We start from the raw sequence: 18,475 nt of genomic DNA on the forward strand, positions 1-18,475 counted from the left end.
GATGAAATTCAAGAGTCGTCATTGATTGAGGGCTTCGATCAGGGAGCTTGAATGACCTGCATCGTGATTTTGACCATGATCCTGCATCGTGATCGTGACACAAAATGACCTAAATCTTCAGCATTCTGCCTTTATTACGCTCCTTGTCAAGCTGCTCTATTTTCTTTTCTGCTGCGCACATCGCCTTCCCAAGCCCCCGGATTTTTGCTTTCAAGGGCTATTAGCTGCTGTAGCGTTTTATGTATGTATGTTTCTTTCATTTGTCCCTCGAATTTTATAATATTCGACCTATCTAATGCTTTCATTTTAACATTCTGTTTTAAGCATTCCCATTTTTCTGCTGTTGTCGCATTGTTCTAATCCAGAATTTCATTTATGGTTCTTCTATTTACTGCTTCTACAAATTGCTCATTATTTAGTAATACTGCGATGAGTTTCCATAGCTCCCATTAAAAGGCTTTCACTTAGTCTGCACACCTATGCTACATAAAACAAAGCAGTGATCCGGAAACGACACTTGTACGACAGAATAACCGAGGCACATTGGTATGATGTCTAGCGATATGCAAATACTGTGCAAACGCGCATGGCTAGCGCCTTGAAATCGAGTGTACATCACTTCGCGGATCACTGCCAGGCATTCGCAGACATTTTCAAGGTAATTTTTTTAATTAGCTTTGATAGCATGTAACTGCTTTTATCCCGCATTCCAGCAGTGTTAACTCTATCTCGAGCATCCAAACACAATTGAAATCTCCTAACAAAACGACCCTCCTCTCGCAACTCGAATACTGAAAAAGATTCGAAAAATTGTGGAGATAGGTTTTGCACGAAGCTTACCCTACGAGGTGACCGGGAAGGGACGCGACGTTCTCCACGGCCGCAGCGAACAAAGACGCTACGGCCGGGTTCGTCGACTCTCCGGCACGGCGCAGAAAAGGCACTCGAGGCAGGATGTCAACAAACAACACGGGTTTATTAACCGAAGATGCAGCACAGTGCGACAATCACGGCATTGCGGGCCGTCAGGATAACTCCGCAAGACCGATCGAGTACGCTTGCCGGCGGCGCTACGACCATGACACAAATGGCAGCAGTGGAGCGCACGGACGAGAAGCCGCCTGCCAGGACAGCGCGTCAACCCATCGTGCCGGCCTGAGTGCATCTGACGCGGGCAAGCCCGCGCCAGACAGAAGCCGCAGAAGCGAGCTCATGGAGAAGGGGGTTGTCACTGGCGGCCAATGAGGACAGGCGTTGCACAGTGACGTAGGCTAGCGTGGTCGCGTGGTGGCACGATCATGCTCCGGGCATATCCGTACGCGTGGCTCGTGTGGGGAAGACCAACGCATGGCTCGCATTAAGCAGAAAGGCTTGGCGGCGTAGCCACGGTAGCCATGTCGCCGAATAACGGCGGTTCCCGGCGCTCGAGCCGCGCGGGCCGGTACACGCGTTAGCTGGGAAACGAGGCGCCATAGGGGAGGGCGCGCTCCATTCCCACAAAATATACGGTACGCTCTTCCACACCATTCGGTGCGTATATGCCGATAATTCGGAAACCAACTCCGCGAAAAACAAAATCCCAATACCAATTCTTCCTGACACATAAGAAAATATACTTTTTACAACACCATGCAACTTCTCACCAAAAAGAACACGCACATCAGGCCGACGTCCCTATTGCATGGCTCACTGCCGCATATCTGTTTGTGAAAAGAAGCACATGCCCTTCCTCCCTATGAACTTTAGTTTCCTGGACGGCTAGGACGTCGATATCTTGGTCGGTGACCAACCGCAGGACCTGGCTTCGCCTACGCCTAGGCGCCAAGCTACTCACGTTTAGTGCAGCTGCTCTGAGTGGCGGATTAGAAGCCATACTGAAGCTGTACTAATTGAAGGAGTAGGCCCAGAGCATTGTGCTTATACCTCTGACGACCAGCCTTGGGCTAGCCGCCTCCGGGACCATCCGGTTTCCCTGCGATCTGTTGCTTTGCTTTTTCCGCGGGTCTCTTCTCAGTTGGAATGTTCGGTTTGAGTCTCAGACTGACCGCCTCCCTTGAGGAGGCTCCTCGCTGTTGGTGCACGACGTCTTGTCCGCTTCCTCTGTCTCGTCACGCAAACTGCTCCACCGAGTCACGAGAAACAGCCGATGTAAAAGTTGCTCGTTTCTGCATAAAAATCTTGATTTGTGCAGGCGCGTACAAGGAGGAGGAGGAGGAGGAAGAGGAAAAGAAAAATGGAAGGACAGAGAGGTAACCAGTTCTCAGACCGGCTGCCTACCTTGTGCTGAGGAAAGGGGAAGGGGGAGTGAAAGATGATAGAAACAAGATGTTACAAAAAAAAGAAGAAAAAAGAACAATATTACGATAAACGACTCAGCTTAGAGTCTGTTTCTGAGAGTATTTGGGCGCAAAAAGCGCAACAACGATCTCAATGCTTTCCGTGCCGAGAACGGTTTCGGCCAGTGTCCTAAGAGCTTTTCCTCCGACAATAAGCGATAGTCAAGTCTATCTAACACTTTGTACAGTTCTGCTCTTGGTGCACTGAAGCGAGGACACTCACAGAGAAGATGGGCAATTGTCTCCTCGCAGCTACAATTATCACATGTCGGGCTGCTGGCCATTCTGATTCGAAATGAGTAGGCCTACGTGAAGGCCACCCAGAGACACAGGTGGCACAGAGTGATTTGTTTCTGCACTGCAGGCGATTACATATCCAGGAATACCAAAAAGTACTTCTCTTCTTTAGTGGGGAGGCCACTCTCGTAGTCATAATTTCACTACTATAGAAGAAAACAAAACACGTTTGACTCGTACGTGGTTTGAACGCGCAACCTTCTGATCCGGAGTCAGAAGCGCTACCGTTGCGCCGCCGAGTCCTTTTTTTTTCTTTATTTCCTGCTCGGCAACACTTATAAAAACAAAGAAATCTATTAGTAGCGCATTTCAATCACGATAAAAGTATCGGCTTCATGTTGGCTGACACAAGGCTAAAAGCGCTTCAGGTTCACAAGTTCATCCAATACTGAGAGGAAACAGTGCGAAAACGGCACTAAGTCGAAGGAACAAACAACACACTAAGGAACTAAGAAATTACCCACGGACGGACGCTTGAGGTTTTGGGCCTTGTTTTGATTGTTGGTGGTCAGTGTACACGCTGGGAGTATGCGCCCAGGTCCCACAAGGGCTTTCTACCGCTCAACTCGGCGCATACAAAACTCGTGAAACGCGGAGTTGCCACAGGTGTCCTCAGGATTGCACTCAAGAGGTCCTGTTTTCATCAAGCGCAAAACCTTTTGGTGCTCAGATCCAGCGGTTGAAGTGCACCGCTTATCCGAAGGAACTCCTGTGTGCCTTGGTAACGAAGTTACCAAGCGAGTTTTTTAGGAGAAGCACCAAGGAAAGCACAGCACAGGAACGACAGAAAACTTCTGTGATTCCTCGCGTCCACGGCGTAAGCCACGCGCTCAAGAAGATCGTTAGCAAAGCAGGCGTAAGGCTCGTTTTTTCAGCTCCCCGTAAGCTCGGCCGCTTGTGCAAGCAAGTAAACGCTGAAGACCCTGAGAAACGCACATGTGTCAAGAACCACAGGACACAGCACTTCGAATGCATTGGCAGCGTCTTATACCCCTTTCAGTCACGGTGTGTACAATTGTACACATCAAATTCGAAGTCGCATCACGCACCGCGTGTTTCTTGAAATGACGTGAAACATAGTGTGCAAATTCGCGCAGGCTTCCTGAATGGACAACTGGCGCTTATTTAACTTCATTATGCTGTATATTGCTGCAGATGATCATCTTGCTAGAGACAGTATCATGTTCGAGGATCGTTCGACGTGCGACGTTCAAGGACCACCGTCAAGAGTATTTTTTTATCTTCGCTCGAAAAGCATACAACCAAAAAACAAACTGTGCATTCATTTCGGGTCTAATAGTTGATTTCGTTTATGCTAGGATTGAAGCTGACTGACTGCAGATTAATTATATATTAATGACACGCTAATTAGCAATAATTACTGTAACTCACACAAAACAGCACATTCCTTAATTTTATTTATTGGAATGTAATACTAAGTGTCTTGAAATCATGCCATGGAAATTTGATGCATTTGCAGACAGTGCACCATGATTAGTTACTGAAAGGGATACGACATTCCTTTGTCGTGGTTCCGTTCTTACACGGGACAAACCGGGCGCTGCTTGAACGACCGTCTGAGAGAACATGCGTGCAATATCAGATCTTCAACAAGCAGCACCTTGGCAGCACATTGTTCATCGTGTGGCTGCGTTCTATTGTTCAATACTGTGAGGCCATCTAAAGACACCAAAATCGGATCGAGCGCGAAATCTATGAAGCATTCCAGGTCAAGAAAAAAAGGAACGTGCGTCAGCGAGCCCTCAATCGAGCTTTTAGAAAAGGAGAGGTTTTTTTTGTCAAGTTAAATGCATGTGATATCTTGACACGTGACGAACATTTGTTGTAGCTTCATGCCTGTGACCATGTGACAGTTGATGTTTTATTTTTTTTTGTTTCTTTTTAGTTCCTATTTTAGGTATATATTTGTATATATTTTTCGTTGCAATAAACTTGCGCGAAGTTCTTCGCCAGCACTTGCATTGCTTGTTCCATCGTCTTAGTCCCGTTTTCGCGCTGTTTATCATGTACCAACGGGCTCTTCAAGACGCCGCCCATCCAATATATTCAGCCAAGGTGGTTCGTCTAGTTGCAAACTATATAATGTTTACAGATAACACATGCTTTGAATGAAGTATTTCCTTACTGGCCTAGGATGTAGTTGCACGTGCCTGGCATCCAGTCTAAAAGCACATAAAACACTTTTGCAACGGCAAACAAACTGCAGAATCTAGCGCGGGCAACCATGGAAAAATTACGTCCTCCACACTTAAGAGTGTTCTCGTGGACCCTGTGAGTTTCTGCATTCTAGTAATCCGCTGCGTATCGGTAGTGTTCTAGGTATTTTGCCGGCGTGACGGTCCACTGTACGTTTACAAACATACTGGGCAGATCTTTCCACCTTCCTATCCATAAACCCAAAGATTTATCAAAATTAATAGCACTGCCTGTTATCCTACAGTATAAAAGCGCCTCGTCGACCGTGGTTTCGAAGCTTGCTTTAACGCGCCAAAACAACGCGATACCCATCAGCATATGCAAGTACTGTAGCGGAGCTTATTGGAACCCTGAAGTGGGTCGTCCTCTCCGGCCCCTTCTAGTGGGTTGCCCTCTTCGGACAGAGCGCAGCTCGCGCAGAGTCGGCCCCGCCTTGACTGTCGCTGTCGTCCATCTTCGCCGAGTGTCCGCCAATAAACATCTTTATAATTTGGTGGAGAGTGCTGTGCCCTTCAAACAACTACGGTCAGCATTCAATGCCCTTGGAGCTGCGATCCCGTGCCGTGCCCTCTACCATGACTCAAGATGCCGCCCAGCAAACGCCTCCCCCTGCACCGACATCCTGTCCCGGTGTCCCCCGTATCCGCGACCCTCCTGTTTTCACCGGCGCGGATGGCACCGACGTCGAGGACTGGCTCGCGATTTACGAGCGTGTCAGCGTACCCAATAAATGGGACGAGGCCGGAAAACTAAGCAACCTGGTTTTCTACCTCGCGGGTGTCGCAAGCCTATGGTACAACAACCACGCTTCCGATTTCACTACGTGGTCCGCTTTCAAGACCGCCATCGTCGACGTGTTTGGCCGCCCTGCCGTTCGTAAGCTGCAAGCTGAACAGCGTTTACGTGAACGAGCCCAGCAGTCCGGCGAGTCTTTCACGTGTTACATTGAAGACGTCCTGGACTTGTGCAAGAAAGCCAATGCGACCATGCCTGAGTCTGACAAGATCCGGAACGTCATGAAAGGCATCGACGACGATGCCTTCACCATGTTGCTCGCGAAAAACCCTAGCACTGTGGCTGAGGTCATCACACTGTGCCAAAGCTACGAGGAGCTGCGCCGGCAGCGGCTGATGACGCGTCGACCTCCATCACGTGACGCCGATCTCGCTGGCATGTCGGCCATTTCAGACCACTCCGTCTTGCTCGCCGAAATGAAGTCCTTCGTGCGCGAGGAGATTGCCCGCCAGTTCTCTCTACTGGCCTTCGCTCACCCGCAGCCTGTTGAACAGCCGTCGAGCACACTGCTGCCTCCCCTACGCCGGGCTATTGAGCAGGAAATCGCAGAGGTCATGCCGGAATACCACCAGCCCCCTCGGGCGACTGTGCCGCTCAGTTACGCGCAAGTTGTCGCCAGGCCACCTCCAGCGATTCCTGCGGTTCCCCCACATACTTACGCCGGAGCCGTCGCAAGGCCTCAGGCCTTCGAAGAGAGTGTGCCGGCTGCGTACGCCGACGTCATCCATACGCCACGACTGCAGCCCACCATGCAGTCATATCAGCAGCCACCCCGTCCCTCGCGTCCTGCGACATGGATGGGACCTAGCCCGGCAAGCCGATGGCGCACTTCCGACAACCGCCCCATCTGCTTTGCGTGCGGTTGCGCCGGTCACGTCGCCCGCTATTGCAATCGCATGCAGGCGCCTCGATTCGGATCGACCGTCACCAGCCAGTCCAGCCGCCCATACTACGAGCCGCCGCCGCCTATATCACCGACGTCACGCCCGTCTCCATCTACCCGCCGTTCGCCATCCCCAAGACGCCGCTCACTGTCACCGATGCGGCCCCGTTCGGTCGCGCGCGACCAGGAAAACTAGTCGTCGCAGTCCAAGAGGCAAGGGCTGCGACGCTATCGAACTGCCAAAGCCCTCAGCAAAGCCCATCGAACGTAGTAGACGTGTTTGTAGATGGCGTGCGCACATTGGCCCTTGTGGACACTGGAGCTGCCGTATCCGTTATGGACGCTAAATTTAGCCGACTACTACGAAAAGTGACGACGCCGCTTTCCGGGCTCTCCCTCCGTACAGCCAGCGCCCAAAGTATTCACCCGACAGCGGTGTGTACAGCCCGTGTCATCATTCAGGACGCTCTGTACGCCGTCGAATTCATCATCATTTCTTCATGCTCTCACAACGTCATCCTGGGCTGGGATTTTCTCGCTCGCCACGATGCCGTAATTCGTTGCGCACCAGCCGAAATAGAGCTCTCACCATTCTCCAATTTGACGCCGGCGAATAGTCCATTGGCTGCGACCAAGGTACTCGTCACAGACGACACAACAGTTCCTGCAAACTCGTCAACGGCTGTGTCCGTCTATTGCACCGGTCTCTCCGACACCGTTGCACTCCTTTCTCCCTCTGACCGCGTTTTCACCAGGAAAGGTTTGCTGGTGCCATTTGCGACCGTGCAAGTCACTCAGGGCGACACCGATATTTTCGTTACGAACCCATCCCCGTACATTGTTACGTTGGTGCGAGGGGAATGTCTCGGCAGAGTGGAAGCCCTCGAAGACGCACAAGTTATGGACGCACCGGGTGACACGCACTGTGCCAGCTCCCGTACGTTCAGTGCTGTTACCACATCCGACTCGTCACCCGCTGACGTGTTTGCTTCCTCCATTGCTGACAACCTTACATCGGTCCAGCGTTCCCAGCTTCTGTGCCTGTTGGAAGAATTTCGTTCTTCGTTCGATGTCGCGCAAACTTCTCTCGGCCGCACGTCTGCTGTCACGCATCGCATCGACACTGGCGCCCAACCACCACTGCGGCAACGTCCCTATCGCGTATCTCCTGCAGAGCGCCGTGTAATTAACGAGCAAGTCGAAGACATGCTTCGCCGCGATGTTATTCGACCCTCAAACAGCCCATGGGCGTCTCCTGTCGTTCTCGTTGCGGAGAAGGACGGCTCTGTGCGGTTCTGCGTGGACTACCGACGACTCAATAAGATCACCCGTAAGGACGTTTATCCCCTCCCTCGAATAGACGACGCCATTGACAGCCTGCAAGGAGCAGAATTCTTTTCATCGCTCGATTTGCGCTCAGGGTACTGGCAAGTCCCCATGGCTGATGGCGCTCGACCGAAGACAGCGTTTGTCACACCTGACGGCTTGTACGAATTCAACGTCATGCCGTTTGGGCTGTGTAATGCGCCCGCGACCTTTGAGCGCATGATGGACACCGTTCTGCGCAACTTGAAATGGCACACGTGCCTGTGCTACCTCGACGACGTCGTCGTTTTCGCCCCGGATTTCTCCACGCATCTTCAACGCCTGCGGCTTGTTTTGACGCGTTTGAGCGACGCCGGGTTACAACTGAACCTAAAGAAGTGCCGATTTGCAGCACGGCAGCTGACAATACTAGGCTACGTCGTATCCAAGGACGGAATTCTCCCCGATCCAGCCAAGCTTCGGGCCGTGACAGAGTTCCCCAAACCTACGTCCGTCAAAGAACTGCGCAGTTTCGTAGGACTATGCTCCTACTTTCGGCGCTTCATACGAAACTTCGCGACCATCATATCGCCGCTGACGAAGCTCCTTGGCAGCAACGGGCCCCTCAATACGTGGTCGTCAGAGTGCGACGCCGCTTTCGCGAAGCTCCGTCGTTTGTTGACGTCTCCTCCGATACTACGCCACTACGACCCTGCGGCCCCTACAGAGGTACACACGGACGCCAGCGGTGTGGGCCTCGGCGCTGTCCTTGCACAGCGCAAACCTGGGTTTCCGGAATATGTCGTGGCATATGCAAGTCGCACGCTTACTAAAGCCGAGACCAATTACACCGTCACGGAGAAAGAATGCCTGGCAATCATCTGGGCCCTTACGAAGTTCCGACCTTATTTGTATGGTCGCCCATTTGATGTCGTCACTGACCATCATGCGCTGTGCTGGTTGTCGTCATTGAAAGATCCCTCAGGCCGTCTCGCCCGTTGGGCACTTCGCCTACAAGACTACGACATCCGCGTACTGTACCGCAACGGACGCCAGCATGCTGACGCCGACGCCCTGTCGCGCTCTCCCTTGCCTGACGACAGTGCCCACAGCTCGGTGTCTCCCCTTGCCGTTTCTTCCATCGACATTCACACCATAGCTACCGAACAGCGCAAGGATCGCTGGATTGCCTCACTAATAGACTTGCTGACTGATCCGTCGGCAACACCACCCACTCGCGCGTTGCGTCGTCAAGTCCACCATTTCGCCGTTCGCGACGACCTCCTCCACCGACGCAACTACAGCGGCGACGGCCGCCAGTGGCTACTAGTAATACCCCGAAGTCTGCGTTCTGACATATGCGAGTCGTTCCACTCTGATCCGCAGTGTGCCCATTCTGGGGTATCGAAAACTTACCACCGCATCCGCCAACGGTACTTTTGGCGAGGGATGTACCGCTACGTGCAGAAGTTCGTTCGCTCCTGCATCGATTGTCAGCGCCGCAAGACTTCAACGCACCTGTCGCCGACAGGTCTGTAACCTCTACCTTGCCCTGACCGGCCGTTTGGGCGTGTTGGCATCGATTTGTATGGGCCACTTCCTCTGACGTCCGCTGGTAACCGCTGGGCCATCGTCGCTGTAGACCACCTCACGCGATACGCCGAAACTGCCGCCCTCCCAGCGGCTACAGCGCGCGATGTGGCCTCCTTCCTGCTCCACCGATTCATGCTACGTCACGGTCCACCTCAGGAGCTGCTCAGTGATCGAGGCCGTGTCTTCTTGTCAGAAGTCGTCGAAGCCATTCTAAAGGAGTGCCACGTTGTTCACCGCAAAACTACTGCTTATTACCCGCAGACGAATGGCCTCACCGAACGCTTTAACCGTACGCTCGGCGACATGCTCTCCATGTACGTCGCCGCCGATCATACCAATTGGGATGCCATTCTGCCCTTCGTCACCTACGCCTACAATACCGCCGCTCAGAGCACCACTGGTTTTTCTCCCTTTTTCTTATTGTATGGCAGGCACCCCTCGCACACAATCGACACAATCCTTCCATACAAGCCGGATCGGTCTGAGTGTGCGCCGATTTCTGCTACCGCCCGACTTGCTGAAGAGTGTCGCGAACTTGCCAAGACCTTCACTACGCATGACCAAGAGCGGCAGAGGAGCATTAGCGGTGACAGAATCACTTCTGAGCCGACGTTCCTCCCTGGAGCGCTCGTATGGCTCTCGATCCCTACCACTGCACCTGGCCTCTCTTCAAAACTACTGCCCAAATACGAAGGCCCCTACCGTGTCGTTGAACGCACATCCCCTGTAAACTACCTGATCGAACCCATCGATACATCGTCGGACATGCGCCGTCGAGGGCGCGACATTGTAAACGTGGAGCGCCTCAAGGCGTACCATGACCCGCTCATTGTGACAAGTTGTTAGGTCGCCAAGCGGCTCCCTTTTCTCACCCGGAGTAATTGTAGCGAACCTTATTGGAACCCTGAAGTGGGTCGTCCTCTCCGGCCCCTTCTAGTGGGTTGCCCTCTTCGGACAGAGCGCAGCTCGCGCAGAGTCGGCCCCGCCTTGACTGTCGCTGTCGTCCATCTTCGCCGAGTGTCCGCCAATAAACATCTTTATAGTACCTTCACTTTTGCGGAACTATATTGTAAAACCAAATACCCTGTTATTGCTGTTTATCTTTCTACAAAGCGGCCCCAGGTACACTGCCAATAAAATGGGGAATAAATAGCACCCCTGTCTCTCAGAATGCCACACGTTAAAGCTTCTCGTGATCTCTTTATTTATTGTGAGGTGAGCAGTGCATCCTCGTAACACATCTTCATAGCGCCTATGATTAGGTGTCCTACATGTACATGTCCTAGTATACAAAAAGGATTTCATGAGCAACCCGATCTAAAGCCTTCTGCAAGTCAAACTCTCACATGGCTCTACATTCGCCAAATTCATCACACCATTCTAATACGCTTCTGACAGTATGGATATTTGTGCAGATTGACCTGCCTTTGATGCCACATGTTTGATGCGGCCCTGCAATGCTTCTTACCACCCCTTGCAGTCGTTTTCCGAGCACCTTTGTAAATATTTTGCTGATATTGGACGGTAAGCGTCGACAGCTAATAATTTTCCAGGGTCCTCTGTTTTCGGTATAAGCACCACGTGCGAAGTTCGAAAAAACTTGGGAACCTGCTTTCGTGTGTAGGCCACGTTAAACACATTTAACAGAACCTGTCCTATCTCGCCTTTGAAATCTCCTCCAAGTCCATCAGTGCCCGGCGAGTTGCCCCGATATAAATCTTCAGTTGCATCGCGCCACCGAGTCACGACAGACGGTCTATGTTTTAGACTCACTGGGTTCTCCAAAAGGACATTGATCAGGAGGTGCGAACAATGGTGATTTGTTATGAACAACGAACGGTTGCATATCCAGGGATACCGAAAAGGTACGATTCTTAATTGGGACAGAGACCACCATCGTAGTCGTAATTTTCTTACAAAAAGGAGGAAAAAAATTTTGACCCGGACGTGATTCGAACACGCAACCTTCTGATCTGGAGTCACACGCGCTACCGTTGCGCCACCGAGTCACGACAGACGGCCTATGTTTGAGACTCACTGGGTTCTCCAAAAGGACATTGATCAGCAGGCGCGAACAATGGTGATTTATTATGAACTACGAGCGATTGCATATCCAGGGATACCGAAAGGGTATATTTCTTAATTGGGACAGAGGCCATCATCGTAGTCGTAATTTTCTTACAAAAAGGAGAAAACAAAATGTTGACCCGGACGTGATTCGAACACGCAACCTTCTGATCTGGAGTCACACGCGCTACCGTTGCGCCACCGAGTCACGACAGACGGCGTATGTTTGATACTCACTGGGTTCTCCAAAAGGACATTGATCAGCAGGCGCGAACAATGGTGATTTATTATGAACTACGAGCGATTGCATATCCAGGGATACCGAAAGGGTATATTTCTTAATTGGGACAGAGGCCATCATCGTAGTCGTAATTTTCTTACAAAAAGGAGAAAACAAAATTTTGACCCGGACGTGATTCGAACACGCAACCTTCTGATCTGGAGTCACACGCGCTACCGTTGCGCCACCGAGTCACGACAGACGGCCTATGTTTGAGACTCACTGGGTTCTCCAAAAGGACATTGATCAGCAGGCGCGAACAATGGTGATTTATTATGAACTACGAGCGATTGCATATCCAGGGATACCGAAAGGGTATATTTCTTAATTGGGACAGAGGCCATCATCGTAGTCGTAATTTTCTTACAAAAAGGAGAAAACAAAATGTTGACCCGGACGTGATTCGAACACGCAACCTTCTGATCTGGAGTCACACGCGCTACCGTTGCGCCACCGAGTCACGACAGACGGCGTATGTTTGAGGTTTGAGACTCACTGGGTTCTCCAAAAGGACATTGATCAGCAGGCGCGAACAATGGTGATTTATTATGAACTACGAGCGATTGCATATCCAGGGATACCGAAAGGGTATATTTCTTAATTGGGACAGAGGCCATCATCGTAGTCGTAATTTTCTTACAAAAAGGAGAAAACAAAATTTTGACCCGGACGTGATTCGAACACGCAACCTTCTGATCTGGAGTCACACGCGCTACCGTTGCGCCACCGAGTCACGACAGACGGCGTATGTTTGAGACTCACTGGGTTCTCCAAAAGTACATTGATCAGCAGGCGCGAACAATGGTGATTTATTATGAACTACGAGCGATTGCATATCCAGGGATACCGAAAGGGTATATTTCTTAATTGGGACAGAGGCCATCATCGTAGTCGTAATTTTCTTACAAAAAGGAGAAAACAAAATGTTGACCCGGACGTGATTCGAACACGCAACCTTCTGATCTGGAGTCACACGCGCTACCGTTGCGCCACCGAGTCACGACAGACGGCGTATGTTTGAGACTCACTGGGTTCTCCAAAAGGACATTGATCAGCAGGCGCGAACAATGGTGATTTATTATGAACTACGAGCGATTGCATATCCAGGGATACCGAAAGGGTATATTTCTTAATTGGGACAGAGGCCATCATCTTAGTCGTAATTTTCTTACAAAAAGGAGAAAACAAAATTTTGACCCGGACGTGATTCGAACACGCAACCTTCTGATCTGGAGTCACACGCGCTACCGTTGCGCCACCGAGTCACGACAGACGGCCTATGTTTGAGACTCACTGGGTTCTCCAAAAGGACATTGATCAGCAGGCGCGAACAATGGTGATTTATTATGAACTACGAGCGATTGCATATCCAGGGATACCGAAAGGGTATATTTCTTAATTGGGACAGAGGCCATCATCGTAGTCGTAATTTTCTTACAAAAAGGAGAAAACAAAATTTTGACCCGGACGTGATTCGAACACGCAACCTTCTGATCTGGAGTCACACGCGCTACCGTTGCGCCACCGAGTCACGACAGACGGCGTATGTTTGAGACTCACTGGGTTCTCCAAAAGTACATTGATCAGCAGGCGCGAACAATGGTGATTTATTATGAACTACGAGCGATTGTATATCCAGGGATACCGAAAGGGTATATTTCTTAATTGGGACAGAGACCATCATCGTAGTCGTAATTTTCTTACAAAAAGGAGAAAAAAAATGTTGACCAGGATGTGATTCGAACACGCAATCTTCTGATCTGGAGTCAGACGCGCTACTGTTGCGCCCCCGAGTCACGACAGTCGATTTATGTTTGATACTCACTGGGTTCTCCAAAAGGACATTGACCAGGAGGTGCGAACAATGGTGATTTGTTATGAACTACGAGCGGTTGTATATCCAGGAATACCGAAAAGGTACGATTCTTAATTGGGACAGAGCCCACCATCGTAGTCGTAATTTTCTTACAAATAGGAGGAAAAAAATTTTAACCCGGACGTGATTCGAACACGCAACCTTCTGATCTGGAGTCAGACGCGCTACCGTTGCGCCACCGAGTCACGACAGACGGCCTATGTTTGAGACTCACTGGGTTCTCCAAAAGGACATTGATCAGCAGGCGCGAACAATGGTGATTTATTACGAACTACGAGCGATTGTATAGCCAGGGATACCGAAAGGGTATATTTCTTAATTGGGACAGAGACCACCATCGTAGTCGTAATTTTCCTACTAAAAGGAGAGAAGATGCGCTACCTTTGCGCCACCGAGTCTTTTTTTTTCTTTATTCATTGCGAGGTACATTGTGTAGACACAAAGAAAAACGGGTGTAGTTTGACAAGAAGTACTTAACAATGCATTAAAACCGCCAATCACACCTTGTTTGGCATGTTTTGTTTAAAAGCGCTTGAGTGCTACAAGTTCATTCAGTACAGGGAGCCATTCCGGCTGTTCTTCACGTGGACTGTATGCATCTATAATAAAGAGGTGAGACACGGCCTCGACAAGAGAAACTGTAATATCAGACAGTAGGCCTAGCCAGCGCGAACAGCAACAACGTTCAGCACGAGCACTTTCTGCTTAGCGCTGACGATCCGACTGTCTAGCTCTTCAGGGTTCACTTCTTCTTCATCACATCTTTCCCCCTCGCTGAAGACGGAGCCAGTTGGGTGTACTAAGGTGTCGTAAGAACAACGGGTTCGTGGTAGGGTTTGAGGCGATCCACGTGAACAGTTTCGCGGCCTCGGCGACGCAGGTCCGCAGTAGGCGTGAGGGGTTCGATGAGGTAGTTGACGGGAGAAGTTTGCTGTAGGACGCGGTAGGGTCCATGGTACCTGCTGACAAACTTCGAGGAGATACCTGGCGCAGAGGTGGGAGGCACCCACAGCCAAACAAGAGAGTTGGGCGAAAACTGGTTGGGGGGCCGTTCGTCGTCATGTCGAGATTTCTGTAGCCCCTGTTCTTCAGTTGTAAGGGAGCGAGCTAGTTGCCGACATTCTTCTGCATAGCGAGCAGCTTCGGAAAGTGGTGTGCCCTCAGATGAGTTGGGTCGGTAGGGAAGAATGGTGTCGATCGGAGACGATGGTTCTCGGCCATAGAGTAAAAAGAAGGGAGAAAAGCCTGTCGTCGCCTGGGGTGCCGTATTGTAGGCGTATGTTACGTAGGGAAGAATAAGGTCCCAGTTTGTGTGGTTAGAGGCGACATACATAGAAAGCATGTCGCCAAGAGTTCGGTTGAAGCGTTCGGTCAAGCCGTTTGTTTGCGGGTGATATGCGGTAGTACAGCGGTGAATCACATGGTATTCAGCCAGAAGTTCTTGAATTACATCCGCGAGAAAGACGTGGCCTCGATCGCTCAGGAGTTCACGAGGAGCACCATGACGTAGAACAAAACGTTGAAGCAGGAAAGACGCAACATCACGTGCCGTCGCGGCTGGCAGAGCGGCCGTTTCTGCATATCTCGTGAGGTGGTCTATCGCCACAATAACCCAGCGATTTCCGGCAGATGTGTATGGCAGAGGACCATAAAGGTCGATTCCAACCCGGTCAAATGGTCGCATTGGGCACGGCAACGGCTGCATTGGTCCAGAAGAGTGGCAATGATCGGGCTTGCGGCGTTGGCATTCTGTGCAAGATAGAATGTACTTTTGCACAAATGTGTACATGCCGCGCGAATAAAACCGAAGACGTAGTCTGGCGTAGGTTTTAAACAGACCAGCGTGTGCACACTGTGGATCGGCATGGAAAGCAGCACATATGCTAGCGCGGAGTTGCCTAGGTATGACAAGTAGCCATCTGCGGCCGTCAGAGTGGTAGTTGCGGCGATAAAGGATGCCATCACGGACGGCGAAGTGAGAGGCTTGTCGGCGTAGCGCTCGAGATGGCGGGCGGGGGAGTGCACCAGAGAGGTAATCCATCAAAGACGCGATCCACGAATCTTTGCGTTGCTCCAAAGCCATGTTGACGGATCCTAATGGTGAAAATAAGTTGTCTAGAATGGAGACAGTCGCAATTTCAGTGGGAACAGGCAAACGCGAAAGAGCATCTGCATCGGCATGCTTCTGGCCTGAGCGGTATAGAACCCGGATGTCGTACTCTTGGAGCCGGAGAGCCCATCGTGCCAAGCGGCCGGAGGGATCTTTGAGGGAAGACAACCAGCAAAGTGCGTGGTGATCGGTAACGACATCGAAGGGTCGACCGTAGAGGTAAGGCCGAAATTTTGTAATGGCCCAGATGATCGCTAGGCATTCTTTCTCAGTTACGGAATAGTTTGCTTCCGCTCTTGTGAGTGTGCGACTCGCGTACGCAACAACATAGTCTTGGTAGCCGGGCTTTCGTTGGGCGAGGACTGCTCCAAGACCGACACCGCTAGCATCCGTGTGGATTTCTGTAGGAGCACTTGGATCGAAATGGCGCAGTATGGGTGGTGTTGTGAGTAGCTGACGCAGCGTCGCAAACGCATGATCGCAAGCCGGGGACCACGCAGATAGATTGGAGTCTCCCTGAAGCAGGTCTGTCAAAGGTGCCATGATCGAGGCGAAATTGTGAATGAAGCGGCGGAAGTATGAGCAAAGCCCAATGAAACTACGCAACTCTTTCAAACACGTGGGCCTCGGGAACTCTTTAACAGCACGTAGCTTAGCGGGATCAGGGAGCACGCCATCTTTCGACACGACATGTCCGAGAATGGTCAGCTTGCGTGTCCCAAAGTGCCAGCTTCAGCGAGGCATCGTAAAACCTGCTCCAAGCGACGAAGGTGTGTGGGGAAGTCTGGCGCAAATACCACTACATCATCCAAATAGCACAAGCATTTGTTCCATTTGAGACCTCGTAGAATAGTGTCCATCATGCGCTCAAATGTCGCGGGCGCATTACAAAGGCCGAATGGCATCACATTAAATTCGTATAAGCCATCCGGTGTGATAAATGCAGTTTTTGGTCTATCATCGGTATCCATAGGCACTTGCCAATAGCCAGAGCGTAAATCGAGGGAGGAAAAGAACTCTGCACCTTGTAAGCAGTCTAGAGCGTCGTCGATCCGGGGCAAAGGATAAACATCCTTTCGCGTTATCTTGTTGAGACGACGATAATCTACGCAAAAGCGTATAGTGCCATCCTTCTTTTTAACTAAAACAACTGGTGATGCCCACGGGCTATTTGAGGGTTGAACGACGCCGCGCTTGAGCATATCACCTACTTGTTCATCAATGACGCGGCGTTCAGTCGACGATACACGGTATGGTCGCTGCCGTAGTGGTGGGTGAGTACCTGTGTCGATCTGGTGGCATACAGTCGATGTTCGGCCTAGACAAGTGCTCTGGCTGTCGAAAGCTGGGCGAAATTTGTCAAGGAGGCTTACAAGGTCACGGCGTTGCTGTGAGTTGAGACCGTCGTCGATTACATGGTTGAAAATGTCGCCAGCGGATGTGCCATTCAGGGGACTACAGAAGAGGGCGTTGATCTCTGATGAACCATCAGGAACGGCCAACGGAGTGATGGTTTCTCAAGGTTCCATTGTGCCGATACATTCACCGCGAAGCAAGGTAATCGGGAATGGGAATGGATTGCCCACAGGTACGTCGGTCGCACCACCTTGAAGGGTAAGAAGAGCGGTTGGGAGTGGTGAGAGGTGGCGATGAACAAATGTAGCGGAAGGCGTGAAGAGGGCGGTAGCGTCGGAGGCAGCAGAACATGATACATGGGCCAAGACAGTAGCGTGCGGAGGGATCTCGGTGTCGCTAGTGATAATAACCTTCCTGCAGGAAAGAGGACCGTCGGCAGGTAGAGCATCGTCAAGTGATGAGAAGGCGACTTCTACACGGGCGCAATCAATGACGGTTTGGTGACGAGACAGAAAATCCCAACCTAAAATAATCTCGTGAGAGCAGTGCGGAAGTACGACGAACTCGACTGTGTAGGGCACTCCTTGAATTAGGAGTCTGGCAGTGCACGCCGCGACAGGCTGGACGGGCTGTGCTGTGGCAGTGTGAAGAAACGGACCAAAGAAGGGGGTCGTCACTTTTCGGATTGAGCGGCACAGTTTTTCGGCGATGACAGAGATTGCGGCACCCGTATCGATGAGAGCAAGAACAGATACACCTTCAAGAACGGCATTAATAACATTTGGCGGCGAAAGAAGAGGGCTTGTACTTTGCGACGATGACGCAGTTCTTGCCTCGGGAACTGCGCCATTTAGTTTTCCGTGTCGGGTGCAGATGGACGTCGACGCATCGGAGAGAGCGAGCGACGACGGGGAGAAGGAGAACGGCGGTCAGGAGCTGGTCGAAGGCTTGGTCGCGGAAGTTGCAACTCGCGGTCTGAAGCGATGGGAAACGTGGGGCCGTACTCAGATGCGCTTAGGTCGTCACGTAAATGTGGTGGTCGGCGGCGGCACAGGCGTGCGACGTGTCCGGGTAGGCCACACGAAAAGCAGATTGGCCGGTTGTCAGATGTGCGCCAGGGGTTGGCCACTCGATGGACTGGAGGTCGGGGCGGCGTAGTGACGTAAGGAGGAGTAGACAACGGAGGCGGCGCGCGCAACGTCGGTGGCCGTGGTCGTGGTCGTGCTGCTGCTTCGGCGTACGTCAATGGAGCGGTGACTGGTGGTGCCAGCTCTGGTGGAAGGACCTCAGACACTTGATCTTGTATGATGTGTTGTAGAGAGGGACTGAGCGACGTACTTCGTTCCGGCAGGCTGGGGAT

At 51.3% G+C, this 18,475-nt stretch overlaps 9 non-coding genes across 9 annotated transcripts; all 9 read right to left on the reverse strand.

Annotated features, from left to right (window-relative positions):
• Positions 1–11,363: 11,363 nt before the first annotated feature.
• Trnaw-cca (transfer RNA tryptophan (anticodon CCA)) lies at positions 11,364–11,435 on the reverse strand. Its single transcript has one exon. It is a non-coding gene; the product is annotated as a tRNA-Trp (tRNA).
• A 194-nt stretch (positions 11,436–11,629) lies between these two features.
• Positions 11,630–11,701, reverse strand: Trnaw-cca (transfer RNA tryptophan (anticodon CCA)). Its single transcript has one exon. It is a non-coding gene; the product is annotated as a tRNA-Trp (tRNA).
• Positions 11,702–11,895: 194 nt separating this feature from the next.
• Trnaw-cca (transfer RNA tryptophan (anticodon CCA)) lies at positions 11,896–11,967 on the reverse strand. Its single transcript has one exon. It is a non-coding gene; the product is annotated as a tRNA-Trp (tRNA).
• A 194-nt stretch (positions 11,968–12,161) lies between these two features.
• Trnaw-cca (transfer RNA tryptophan (anticodon CCA)) lies at positions 12,162–12,233 on the reverse strand. Its single transcript has one exon. It is a non-coding gene; the product is annotated as a tRNA-Trp (tRNA).
• Positions 12,234–12,434: 201 nt separating this feature from the next.
• Positions 12,435–12,506, reverse strand: Trnaw-cca (transfer RNA tryptophan (anticodon CCA)). The gene has a single exon. It is a non-coding gene; the product is annotated as a tRNA-Trp (tRNA).
• A 194-nt stretch (positions 12,507–12,700) lies between these two features.
• Positions 12,701–12,772, reverse strand: Trnaw-cca (transfer RNA tryptophan (anticodon CCA)). Its single transcript has one exon. It is a non-coding gene; the product is annotated as a tRNA-Trp (tRNA).
• Positions 12,773–12,966: 194 nt separating this feature from the next.
• Positions 12,967–13,038, reverse strand: Trnaw-cca (transfer RNA tryptophan (anticodon CCA)). Its single transcript has one exon. It is a non-coding gene; the product is annotated as a tRNA-Trp (tRNA).
• Positions 13,039–13,232: 194 nt separating this feature from the next.
• On the reverse strand, positions 13,233–13,304 carry Trnaw-cca (transfer RNA tryptophan (anticodon CCA)). Its single transcript has one exon. It is a non-coding gene; the product is annotated as a tRNA-Trp (tRNA).
• A 458-nt stretch (positions 13,305–13,762) lies between these two features.
• On the reverse strand, positions 13,763–13,834 carry Trnaw-cca (transfer RNA tryptophan (anticodon CCA)). The gene has a single exon. It is a non-coding gene; the product is annotated as a tRNA-Trp (tRNA).
• Positions 13,835–18,475: the final 4,641 nt, after the last annotated feature.

Source organism: Rhipicephalus sanguineus, chromosome 6 (assembly GCF_013339695.2).
Source record: "Rhipicephalus sanguineus isolate Rsan-2018 chromosome 6, BIME_Rsan_1.4, whole genome shotgun sequence".
Taxonomy (NCBI): Eukaryota; Metazoa; Arthropoda; class Arachnida; order Ixodida; family Ixodidae; genus Rhipicephalus; species Rhipicephalus sanguineus.